The sequence below is a fragment of the Lagenorhynchus albirostris genome, chromosome 13 (assembly GCF_949774975.1).
Source record: "Lagenorhynchus albirostris chromosome 13, mLagAlb1.1, whole genome shotgun sequence".
NCBI classification, from domain to species: Eukaryota; Metazoa; Chordata; class Mammalia; order Artiodactyla; family Delphinidae; genus Lagenorhynchus; species Lagenorhynchus albirostris.
In genome coordinates, this window is record NC_083107.1 from 28,125,212 (window position 1) to 28,138,626 (window position 13,415).

Sequence of the window (13,415 nt, forward strand, 5' to 3'; positions counted from 1 at the left end):
TGGGCGTGCTGAGGGACTGAACAGTGTAGAGCTCAGAGTTTGCAGGGCTCCCCGAGCCCACTTGACGACGGAAACCATGTCCTCTTTGCCCATTCTCACACTCTGTGAAAAGCTGCTCTGCCGCCTGACTGTCCCGGAAGCCCATAGGTGACCCAGCGAAGGGCGTTGTCCACTGCCAGACAAGGAACGTCCAGGGCGGTCCCCAGAACCCAGGGTGGGGAAGGAGGGCAGTGAGTGGCAGAGCCGTGGCTCCTGGAGCTGCACCAGGAACTGGGGGGTCCGGCCCTGGCCAGCGGAAGGCCTCACAATGCCCAGGCCAGCCCCAGCCCCTGTCTTACCCGGTCCCCTCCCCAAGCCCCCACTGAGCCAGCCTGAAAAAGCCCATTTCGTGGCTCCAGTGTTTCTTTGTGATACACTGTCAGACCCAGCCTCGACCCAGACACACCCCAGGACACAGGGCCTCTCTCAAAGAGCCTGGCACCCAGAGGGGCATCACCACCATCTCCTGAACAGCGCCACCGGGTGGTCTGCTCAACCTGTCCTTTTCCCTGTGCCATCTTTCTGTCTCACCTGACCCTCCCCAGCGCAGGTCTCCGCTCCCCGAGCCTTAATCTCCGCCCTGGGGAGGGGAGAGCAAGATGATCTCCTGTTTTGCATCAGATGAAACAGAGTCTCAGCATAGCAGGGACCTTCGCACAGTCACACGGAAGCAGAGGCTGGTCCTGGGCCAGAACGGGGGCCACCTGGCCTGCACAGCACATGCTCCACCAAGGGGGATCCCTCCAACGGAGGTCTGCAGGGTCAGCGAGAAGCAGCAACGGACACCCCCAGCTTCCACTGGGAAATGTGCCAATGGAAGGTAGTAGTTTTTCAGAGTGTAAATTCCACTTCTCCCAGTGGAATGTCCTGGTGGCAGCAGAGGTGAAGGAAGCGTGGTCCTTGGGCTGCCCTTGGTCTGACCGCCCTGCCACGGGGTGGGAGGGCCCAGCCGGGCGGGGGCTGGCTTGTCATCACCAGTCTGTCCTTGCCTCTCCCCCGTAGGCCCAGCGGGTCGGTGACGTCCCCCACACGGCTGCCTGCCCTCGGGATCTCCTGGCCTGGAAGGAGAACACAGGCCGCTGTGGACAGACCGACACGGCCACTGTTTGTCCAGGGGCTGGGGCGCCAGTTTGGAGGGAACTCACAGACCGCACATTCTGCCGCCTCCCAACACTTTTCCAAAACAGCCTGGCCTTGGTTGGGCCTGGCTGCCTGGGGTGGTCGGGGGCTGGGAGCCAGGAACAAGGCAGGGGAAAGCAGGGCCTCAGGGCCAGCAGAGTGAGGTGACCAGGTGAAAGCAGAGACAGCCCTCTGCCAGAGTCAGCCTCGTCAGCTCTGATGGGCCTTGGTGGGGAAAGAGAGAGAGGGAGGAGGACTGCGTGTGTCTGGGTTGGGGGCTAAAGGAAAAACGAACCTGACTTGCCGAGTCCTCAGGCTGAGCCAGCCGGGCTCGTTCCTCACAGAGGCTCTAGAGCACTGATCGTGGCGTGGAGGCGGTGATGGCGAAGCAGCAGCAGGCCGGGACTCGGCTTCAGTTCCTCATCTCCCGCCCCACGTCCCTTTCACCAGACTGGTCTGCCCCAAGGTTTGGCCTCCACTGGCCTCACCCACCCCCAGGGACTGTGGCCTCCCAGGACACACTTATTCCAGGCCCAGCAACCTTGGCCTTCCCGTAAGGAGAATGCCTCCCCTCGATCCCCCAAGCCCTGGTGTCTAGGACTTAGGTTCCCTCCAATTGATACCCCATTCGGTACAGCAGACGAGTGACAGGTGAGCCCACAAAGACTTCCATGGGAGTGTGGCACTGTGACACCGCCCTTGGAAGCAGCTGGGCCTGCCCTGGGGGCTGTCGCAGGCACGGTAGGGGTTCCTTGGCTGGCGGTAGCCATGTGGCCGGATTGCTGGCCCACGTGAGGGCATCAGGCTCCCTGGGAGTGAACGTAGGTGGTCTGGGAAGCAGATGTGCCTGGGCAGGGCCTACCTACTTGGCTACAGTCCCCTCCTTCCTGGCTTGCTGGCGCCCAGAAAAGCCCTTCTTGCCTTGCCTGGTGTAGACTTGACTTTTGTTTTTTAGACTTGTCATTTTGGTAAGTCCTTCTTTCTCACAGCTGCTTCTTCTGGGACTCAGGCTTAGATTCCCTCTGAGTGTAATGTTTTGTAGAACACATTGTCAGTGGTGCCCCCAGAGGTATGCGGCCGAGAATGCATCACTCTGAGCCCATAACTGCAGCAGTCACATGGCAACCCCCGGCAAGGACTCTGATTGGTCCAATTTGAGTCACACGCGGGAATGTGGTGTGTGGATGGTAGAGGATGGCTACCTCTGATTGGTTGCCCTGGGGTGGGGGCACAGAGGTGGCATACGATTGGCAGCCCAAGGAGGAGATGTGAGGGAGTTGTTGGAGGGGACAGGTGGAAGTGAAGTTTACCCTAGAACCAGCCAAGGAAGGAGGGAAAGGAACTAGCAGTATGGGAGAAGATTGGGGCTGCTGAAGTGACGTGCCAGGAGGGTAGAAGGAGGATGGATGACGAATGATATTTCAAGAGAAGAGAAGGTCTTAAGTGGAAGACGTGGCCACTTCTGGTGAGGATGTTTGCATTACTATGATGTCAACTCTTCCTCCATCAGAGTAATACCTGCCATGCTTCCAAGGGCTTTGTGTGACTGTGCATGTGTGTGCTTTATTTTGAAATAATTATAGAGTCACAGAAAGTTGCAAAGATAGTACAAGAGAGGTCCCATGTACCTTTCCTCCCGTTTCTCCCCATGGCTTCTTATGTAATTATGGTACAATATCAAAACAAGAAAATTGACACTGGTACAATGTTTATGTATAGTTTGATGCCATTTTATCACACCTGTAGATTTGTATAATCATCACTGAAATGAAGATACAGAATTATTCCATCACCACAAAGATCTCACTTATGCTTTAGAGTCACTTGCTACCTCCCCACCACTCCCTACTCTTCCTAACCCTTGGCAACCACTAATTTTCCATGTCTATAATTTTGTCATTTCAAGAGGGTTATATAAGTGGAATCATTCAGTGTGTGGTCTTTTGGGATTTTTTTTTCACACAGCATAATGCCCTGAAGGGCCATCTGAGTTATTGCATACATCAGTAGTTTGTTTCTTTTTGTTGCTGAGTAGTATTCCATTGTATAGATGTACCACAGTTGATTTAACCATTCACTCGTTGAAGGATATTTGGGTTGTTTCCAGTTTGGGGCTATTACAAATATTATGTTGAGGTAACTTCCTTCTATTCCTAGTTTGTTGAGTGCTTTTACAATGAAAGGTTGTTGAATTTTGTTAAATGCTTTTTCAGCATCAGTTGAGATGATACTGTCATTTCCCCACAGTCATTCTGTTGACAAGATGTATTACATTGATTGAATTTTATATGTTGAACCATCCTTGCATTCTAGGAATAAACCCCACTTGATCATGGTGTATAATCCTCTTAATGTGTTATTGAATTCTGTTAGCTAGTATCTTGTTATGATTTTTACTTCCATATTCATCAGGGATATTGATCTCTAGTTTTCTTTTCTTGTAGTGTCTTTGTCTGACTGTAGTGTCAGGGTTATGCTGGCCTCATAGAATGAGTTTAGAAATGTTCCTATCTCTTTAATTTAGGGGAAACATTTGAAGAGTATTGGTGTTAGTTATTTTCTAAACATGTGGTAGAATTTATCAATGAAGTCATGTAGTCCTGGACTTTTCTTTGTTGGGAGGTGATTTACTAATATTTTATGGGGGATTTTTGCATCTATATTTATGATAATATTTAGTAGTTTTCTTTTTTTGTATTGTCTCTGTCTGATTTTGGTTTCAGGATAATGGCCTAATAAATTTTTTAGGAGGTATTCTCTCCTATTTTTTGGAAGAGATTGTGTAAAATTGGGGTTGATTCATCTCTTTTCTTTTAATAGATCTTTATTGAAGCACAATTGCTCCACAATACTGTGCCGGTCCCCATTGCACAACAGAGCGAATCAGCCACATGTACACACTTGTCCCCACGCCCCCCTCCGTCCCGAGCCTCCCTGCATCCTCCCCCTCCCACCCCTCCAGGCCATCGCAAAACACTGAGCCCATCCCCCCATGCCTTGCTGCTCCCTCCTACCAGCCAACCTCCCCACATCTGGTAGTGTACACATGTCCACACCACTCCCACTTCACCCCAGCTTCCTCCTCCCACCCTGTGTCCTCAAGTCCATTCTCTATGCCTACCTCTTTATTCCTGCCCTGCCCCTAGGTTCAACAGTACCATTTTTTTTTTTTTTAGATTCCATATATATGTGTTAGCATACAGTATTTGTTTTTCTCTTTCTGACTTACTTCACTCTGTAGTAAAATACAGACTCTAGGTCCATCCACCTCATTACAAATAACTCAATTTCGTTTCTTTTTATGGCTGAGTAATATTCCATTGTATATATGTGCCACATCTGCTTTATCCATTCATCTGTCGATGGACATTTAGGTTGGTTCCACGTCGTGGCTATTGTAAATAGTGCTGCAATGAACATTGTGGTGCATGTCTCTTTTTGAATTATGGTTTTCTCAGGGTATATGCCCAGTAGTGGGATTGCCGGGTCATCTGGTAGTTCTAGTTTTAGTTTTTTAAGGAGACTCCATACTGTTTTCCATAGTGGCTGTATCAATTCACATTCCCACCAACAGTGCAGGAGGATTCGCTTTACACCACACCCTTTCCAGCATTTATTGTTTCTAGCTTTTTTGATAATGGCCATTCTGACCAGCGTGAGGTGATACCTCATTGCAGTTTTGATTTGCATTTCTCTAATAATTAGTGATGTTGAGCATCTTTTCATGTGCCTCTTGGCCAAATGAAGACTGTATGTCTTCATTTGTGAAATGTCTGCTTAGGTCTTCTGCCCATTTTTTAACTGGATTGTTTGTTTTTTTGATACTGAGCTCCATGAACTGTTTGTATATTTTAGAGATTAATCCTTTGTCTGTTGTTTCATTTGCAAATATTTTCTCCCACTCTGTGGGTTGTCTTTTTGTCTTGTTTATGGTTTCCTTTGCTGTGCAAAAGCTTTTAAGTTTAATTAAGTCCCATTTGCTTATTTTTGTTTTTATTTCTGTTACTCTAGGAGGTGGGTCAAAAAGATCTTACTGTGGTTTATGTCAAAGAGTGTTTTTCCTCTAAAAGTTTTATAGTGTCTGATCTTACATTTAATTCTTTAATCCATTTGTAGTTTATTTTTGTGTATGGTGTTAGGGGGTGTTCTAATTTCATTCTTTTACATGTAGCTGTCCAGTTGTCCCAGCACCACTTATTGAAGAGGCTGTCTTTTCTCCATTGTATGTTCTTGCCTCCTTTGGAGTAAATTAGGTGCCCATATGTGCATGGGTTTATCTCTGGGCTTTCTATCCTGTACCATTGATCTATATTTCTGTTTTTGTGCCAGTGCCATACTGTCTTGATTACTGTAGCTTTGTGGTATAGTTTGAAGTCAGGGAGCCTGATTCCTCCAACTCCGTTTTTCTTTCTCTAGATTGCTTTGCCTATTTGGGGTATTTTGTGTTTCCATATGAATTGTAAGATTTTTTGTTCTAATTCTGTGAAGAATGCCATTGGTAGTTTGATAGGGATTGCATTGAATCTGTAGATTGCTTTGAGTAGTATAGTCGTTTTCACAATATTGATTTTTCCAATTCAAGAACGTGGTATATTTCTCCATCTGTTTATGTCATCTTTGATTTCTTTCATCAGTGTTTTATAGTTTTCTGAGTACAAGTCTTTTGCTTCCTTAGTCAGGTTTATTCCTAGGTATTTTATTCTTTTTGTTGCAGTGGTAAATGGGATTGTTTCCTTAATTTCTCTTTCTGATTTTTCGTTGTTGGTGTATAGGAATGCCAGAGATTTCTGTGCATTAATTTTGTATCTTGCAACCTTACCAAATTCACTGATTAGTTCTAGTAGTTTTGTGGTAGCATCTTTAGGATTTTTTATGTATAATATCATGTCATCAGCATATAGTGACAGTTTTACTTCTTCTTTTCCAATTTGTATTCCTTTTATTTCTTTTTCTTCTCTGATTGCTGTGGCTAGGTCTTCCAAAACTATGTTGAATAAGAGTGGTGAGGGTGGACATCCTTGTCTTGTTCCTGATCCTAGTGGAAATGCTTTTGGTTTTTCCACCATTGAGTATGATGCTTGCTGTGGGTTTGTCATATATGGCCTTTATTATGTTGAGGTAGGTTCCCTCTATGCCCATTTTCTGTGTAGTTTTAATCATAAATGGGTGTTGAATTTTACCAAAAACTTTTTCTGCATCTATTGAGATGATCATATGGCTTTTATTCCTTAATTTGTTAATGTGGTGTATCACATTGATTGATTTGTGTATATTGAAGAATTCTTGCATCCCTGGGATAAATCCCACTTGATCATGGTGTATGATCCTTTAATGTGCTGTTGGATTCTGTTTGCTAGTATTTTGTTGAGGATTTTTCCATCTATGTTCATCAGTGATATTAGTCTATAATTTTCTTTTTTGGTGATACCTTTTTCTGGTTTTTGTATCAGGGTGATGGTGGCTTCATAGAGTGAATTTGGGAGTGTTTCTCCCTCTGCAATTTCTTGGAAGAGTTTGAGAAGCATTGATGTTAGCTCTTCTCTAAATGTTTGATAGAATTTGCCTGTGAAGCCATCTGGTCCTGGACTTTCGTTTGTTGGAAGATTTTTAATTACGGTTTCAACTTCATTGCTTGTGATAGGTCTGTTTATATTTTCTAATTCTTCTGGTTCAATCTTGGAAAATTGCACCTTTCCAAGAATTTGTCCTTTTCTTCATGGTTGTCCATTTTATTGGCGTACAGTTGTTTGCAGTAGTCTCTTATAATCCTTTGTATTTCTGCCATGTCAGTTGTGATTTCTCCTTTTTCATTTCTAATTTTATTGATTTGTGTCCTCTCCCTTTTTTTATTGATGAGTCTGGTTAAGGGTTTATCAATTTTGTTTATCTTCTCAAAGAACCAGCTTTTAGTTTTATTGATCTTTGCTATTGTTTTCTTCATTTCTATTTCATTTATTTTTGCTCTGACCTTTATTATCTCTTTCCTTCAGCTGACTTTGGGTTTCCTTTGGTCTTCTTTTTCTAGTTGTTTTAAGTGTAGGGTCAGATTGCTTATTTGAGATTTTTCTTGTTTCTTGAGGTGAGATTGAATTGCTATAAACTTCCCTTTTAGAACTGCTTTTGCTGCATCCCATAAGTTTTGTGTCATTGCGTTTTCGTTGTCATTTGTTTCTATGCATTTTTAAATTTCTTCTTTGATTTCTTCAGTGATCTCTTGGTTATTTAGTAGCACACTGTTTCGCCTCCATGTATTTGTGTTTTTTGCAGTTTTTTTCTCTGTAATTGATTTCCAATCTCATAGCATTGTGGTCAGAAAAGATGCTTGATACAATTTCAATTTTTTAAAATTTTCCAAGACTTGATTTGTGATCCAAGTTGTGATCTATACTGGAGAATGTTCCATGTACCTTTGAGAAGAAAATGTATTCTGCCACTTTTGGGTGGAATTTTCTATAAATATCAATTAGATCTATCTGGTCTGTTGTGTCATTTAAAGCTTGTGTTTCCTTATTTATTTTCTGTTTGGATGATCTGTCCATTCGTGTAAGTGGGGTGTTAAAGTCCCCTACTATTATTGTGTTACTGTCAATTTCTCCTTTCATGGTTGTTAGCATTTGCCTTATGTATTGAGGTGCTCCTATGTTGGGTGCATAAACATTTATAATTGTTATATCTTCTTCTTCGATTGATCCTTTGATCATTATGTAGTGTCCATCCTTATCTCTTGTAACAGTCTTTATTTTAAAGTCTATTTTATCTGATACGAGTATTTCTACTCCAGCTTTCTTTTGATTTCCATTTGCATGGAATATCTTTTTCCATCCCTTCACTTTCAGTTTGTATGTGTCTCTAGGTCTGCAGTGGGTCTCTTGTAGACAGCATATATATGGGTCTTGTTTTTGTATACATTCAGCCAGTCTGTGTCTTTTGGTTGGGGCATTTAATCCATTTACATTCAAGGTTATTATTGATATGTATATTCCTATTACCTTTTTCTTAATTGTTTGATCCATCTTTAACTGTTTGGTAGAGTTTTCAAGTGAAACCATCTGGGCCTGGACATTTCTGTTCTGGGAGAAATAGTGAATTCAATTTCTTTAATGGTTATAGGACTATTTTAGATGATCAACTTCATTTTAGTTGAGTTTTAGTAGTTTATGATTTGAGGAATTGGTCCATTTTTTCCAAGTTGTTGAATTTGTGGGTGTAAAGTTATTTATAACATTCCCTTATTATCTTTATAATGGCTTCAGGATTTGTAGTGCTATCTGCTGTTTCATCCCCAGTATTGGTGATTTGTGACTTCTCTCTTTTTATTTTTGTAAGTTTTTATAGAAGTTTATCTATTTTATTGATTTTTTCAAAGAAGAGGCTTTTGGTTTCATGATTTTCTTTATTATTTTCCTGTTTCAATTTCATTGATTTCTACTTTCCTCATATTTTTAAGATTTTTTTAATACTTCTTTCTTCCAATTTTATTGAGGGATAATTGACATACAGCACTGTATAAGTTTAAGGTGTACAAAATAATAATTTGACATATAAAACATGAAGTGACTATTACAATAATTTTAGTGAACATCCACCTTCTCATATAGACAGAAAATTAAAGAAATAGAAAAACAATTTTTTCTTATAATGGAAGTCTTACGATTTACTCTCTTAACTTCCTTATATAACATACAACAGTGTTAATTATATTAATCATGTTGTACGTTGCATCCCTAATACTTATTTATCTTGGAATTGGAAGTTTGTACTTTTTGACTGCCTTTGTCAATTCCCCCTCCCCCAATCCCTTGCCTCTGGTAACCACATATCTGATGTCTTTTAATATGAGTGTGTTTGGTTGGTTGGTATTGAAGTATAATTGATTTACAACACTATGTTAGTTCCTGTTTAAACAATATAGTGATTTGGTGTTTTTATACATTTCAAAATGATCGCCACAGTAAGTCTAGTTGCACTATGTCATTATAAAAAGATACTACAAAGTTATTGACTATATTCCCCACACTTTACATTTTATACCCACGATCTTTATTTTGCAAATGGAAGTTTGTACCTCTTAATCTCCCTCATCTACTTCTTTCCTCCCCTTACCTCCCTCCCCTCTGGCAATCACCTCTTTCTTCTCTGTATCTATAACTCTGTTTCTGTTTTGTTTTGTTTGTGCATTTGTTTTGTTTTTAGATTCTATACATAAGTGAAAATATACAGTATTTGTCTTTGTCTGACTTACTTCACTTAGCATAATACCCTCTAGGTCCATCCATGTTGTTGCAAATGCAAGATTTCATTCTTATTTATGGCTGAGTAATATTCCATTATATATGCATACATAATATTGTATATATAATATATATGTGTATATATATATGTATATATAAAACACATCTTCTTTATTCATTCCTCCATTGATGGGAACTTGGGTTGCTTCTGTATCTTGGCTCTTGTAAATAATGCTACAATGACCATTGTGGTGCATATATCTTTTCTATTTAGTGTTTTTGTTTTCCTCACATAAATACCCAGGAGTGGAAATGCTGGATCATATGGTAGTTCTATTTTTAATTTTTTGAGGAATCTCCATACTGTGTTCAATAGTGGCTGCACAAATTTATATTTCCACAAACAATGTATGGGTGTTCCCTTTCCTCCACATCCTCACTAACCCTTTTTATTTGTTGTGTTCTTGATAACAGTCATTCTGAGAGGTGTGAGGTAATATATCATTGTGGTTTTGATTTGCATTTCCTGGATGATTAGTGATGTTGAGCATCTTTTCATGTACCTGTTGGCCATCAGTATGTCTTCTTTGGAAAAATGCCCATTCAGGTCCTCTACCCATTTTTTATTCATTTTGTTTTTGTTTTTGTTTGTTTGTTTTGAATTGAGCTCTTTGAGTTTTTTGTATATTTTGGGTATTAACCCCTTATAAGATATATCATTTGCAAATATATTCCCCATTTAGTAGATGGCCTTTTAATTTTTTAAAAAATATTTATTTATTTGGTTGCATGGGGTCTTAGTTGTGGCAGGTGGGCTCCTTAGTTACGGCATGCAAACTCTTAGTTGCGGCATGCGTGTGGGATCTAGTTGTCTGACCAGGGATCAAACCTAGGCCCCCTGCATTGGGAGCACAGAATCTTATCCACTTTACCACCAGGGAAGTCCCTGGGCTTTTAATTGTGTTGATGGTTTCCTTCACTGTGCAAAAGGTTTTTAGTTTGATCTAGTCCCATTGGTTTATTTTTGCTTTAGTTTCCCTTGCCTGAGGAGACATATCCAAAAGACTATTACTAATAGTCATGTCAAAGAGCATACTGTCTATGTTTTCTTCCAGAAGTTTTATGGTTTCAGGTTTTATATTTAAGTCTTTAACCCATTTTGAATTTATTTTTGTGCATGGTGTGAGAAAGTAGCCCAGTTTGATTCTTTTATGTGTACCTGTCCAGTTTTCCTTATGCCATTTATTGAAAAGGCTGTCTTTTCCCCATTGTATATTCTTGCATCCTTTGTCATAGATTCATTGACCATATAAGTGTTGGTTCATTTCCTGTTTTTCTATTCTGTACCATTGCATTTTGTGTCTGCTTTTGTGCCAGTACCACATTGTTTTGATGACTGTAGCTTTGTAGTATAGTTTGAAATTGAGGAGCATGATACCTCCATCTTTCTTTTGCTTTCTCAAGATTGTTTTGGCTATTGGGGGTCTTTTGTGTTTTCACACAAATTTTAGAATTATGTGTTCTAGTTCTGTTAAAAATGCCACTGGTACATTGATAGAAATTGCATGGACTCTGTAGATTGCCTTGGGTAGTACGGTCATTTTAACAATATAATTTCTTTCAATTCATGAACACAGTACATCTTTCCATCTGTTTGTGTTGTCTTCAATTCCCTTCATCAGTGTCTTATAGTTTTCCGAGTACAGGTCTTTTACCTCCTTACTTAGATTTATTCCTAGGTATTTTATTCTTTGTGATGTGATAGTAAAAGGGACTGTTTCTTAATTTCTTTTTCTGATAGTTTGTTGTTAGTGTATAGAAATGCAACAGGTTTCTGTGTATTAATTTTTTATCCTCCAACTTTACAGAATTCATTGATGAGCTGTAATAGTTTTTTGGTGGCATCCTGAGAATTTTCTATGTATACTATCATGTCATCTGCAACCAGTGACAGTTTTACTTCTTCCTTTCCAATCTGGTTTCCTTTTATTCTTTTTATTGTCTGATTGCTGTGGCTAGAAAGTCCAATAATATATTGAATAAAAGTGGCCAGAGTGGGCATCCTTGTCTTGTTCCTGATCTTAGAGGAAATGTTTGCAGCCTTTCACCATTGAGGGTGACATTAGCTGTGGGCTTATCATATATGGCCTTTATTATGTTGATATATGTTCCCTCTATACCTACTTTGTGGAGAGTTTTTATCATAAATGAATGCTGAATTTTGGCAAACGTTTTTCTACATCTACTGAGATGATCACATGATTTTTATTTGCAATTTGTTAATGTGATTTATCACATTGATTGATTTGTGGATACTGAACCATCCTTACGCCACTTTATCATGGTGTATGATCCTGTTAGCTGTGTTATTGAATTTGATTTGCTAATATTTTGTTGAGGATTTTTGCATCTATGTTATCAGTGATATTGGCCTGTAATTTTCTTTTTTTGTGATATCTTTGTCTGATTTTGGTATCACAGCGATGCTGGTATGCAGAATGAGTTCAGAAGCATTCCTTCCTCTGTGATTTTTTGGAATAGTTTGAGAAGGATAGGTGTTGACTCTTCTCTAAACGTTTGGTAGAATTCACCTGTGAAGTCATCTGGTCCTGGACTTTTGTCTTTTGGGAGTTGTTTTATTACTGATTCAACTTCATGCCTTGTAATTTGTCTGTTCATACTCTCTTCCTGGTTCAGACTTGGAAGATTGTACATGGCTAGGAATTTGTCCACTTCTTCTAGGTTGTCCACTTTATTGGCATATATTTGTATGTAGTAATCTATTATGATTCTTTGTAAACTTCTTTTCATTTCTGATTTTTTTTTTTTTTTGATTTGGGACCTTTCTCTTTTTTTCTTGATGAGTCTGGCTAAAGGTTATCAATTTTGTTTATCTTTTCAGAGGACCAGCTCTTAGTTTCATTGATAATTTTCATTGTTTCTTTAGTCTCTATTTCATTTATTTCAGCTCTGATCTTTAGGATTTCTTTCCTTCTGATAACTTTGGGTTATGTTTGTTCTTGTTTTTCTGGTTCCTTTAGGTGTAAGACTAGGTTGTTTATTTGAGATTTTTCTTACTTTTTGAGGGAGCCTTGTATCACTGTAAACTTCCCTCTTAGAATTGCTTTTGCTGCATCCCATAGATTTTGGATCACTGACTTTTTATTTTCATTTCTCTCCAGGTATTTTGAAAAAATTCCTCTTTGATTCCCTCAGTGATCCATTGGCCGTTTAGTAGCATATTGTTTAGCCTCCATGTGTTTGCATTTTTTGCAGTTTTATTCTTACAGATGATTTATATTCTCATAGCATTGTGGTCAGAAATGATGCTTGATTTGATTTTTCAGTTTTCTTAAATTTACTGAGACTTGTTTTACTGTGGCTTAGACTGTGATCTATCCTGGAGAATGTTCCACATGCACTTGAAAAGAATGTGTATTCTGCTACTTGGGATGGAATGTTCTATACATATCTATTAGTTAGAACTGATCTAATGTGTCATTTAAGGCCCCTGTTTCCCTACTGATTTTCTGTCTGAATGATGTGTCCATTCATGTAAGTGGGGTGTTAAAGTCCCCTACTATTATGTGTTACTGTTGATTTCTTCCTTTATGCCTGATAACATTTGCCTTATATATTGAGGTGCTCCTATGTTGGGGGCATATATATTTACAGTTTATATATTTATATTTCCTTCTGGGATTGATCCCTTAATCATTATGTAATGTCCTACTTTGTCTTTTGTTACAATCTTTCTTTTAAAGTCTATTTTGTCTGATATAAGTATTGCTACCCTGGCTTTCTTTTCATTTCTATTTGCATGGAATACCTTTTTCCATTCCTTCACTTTCAGTGTGCGTGTGTGCATGTCTTTAGACCTGAAGTGAGTCTCTTGTAGGCAGTATATATATAGTCTTGTTTTTGTATCCATTCAGCCACTCCATGCCTTTTGATTGGAGCATTTAGTTATTTAAATTTAAAGTAATTATTGTTAGGTATGTATTTATTGACATTTTGTTCATTGTT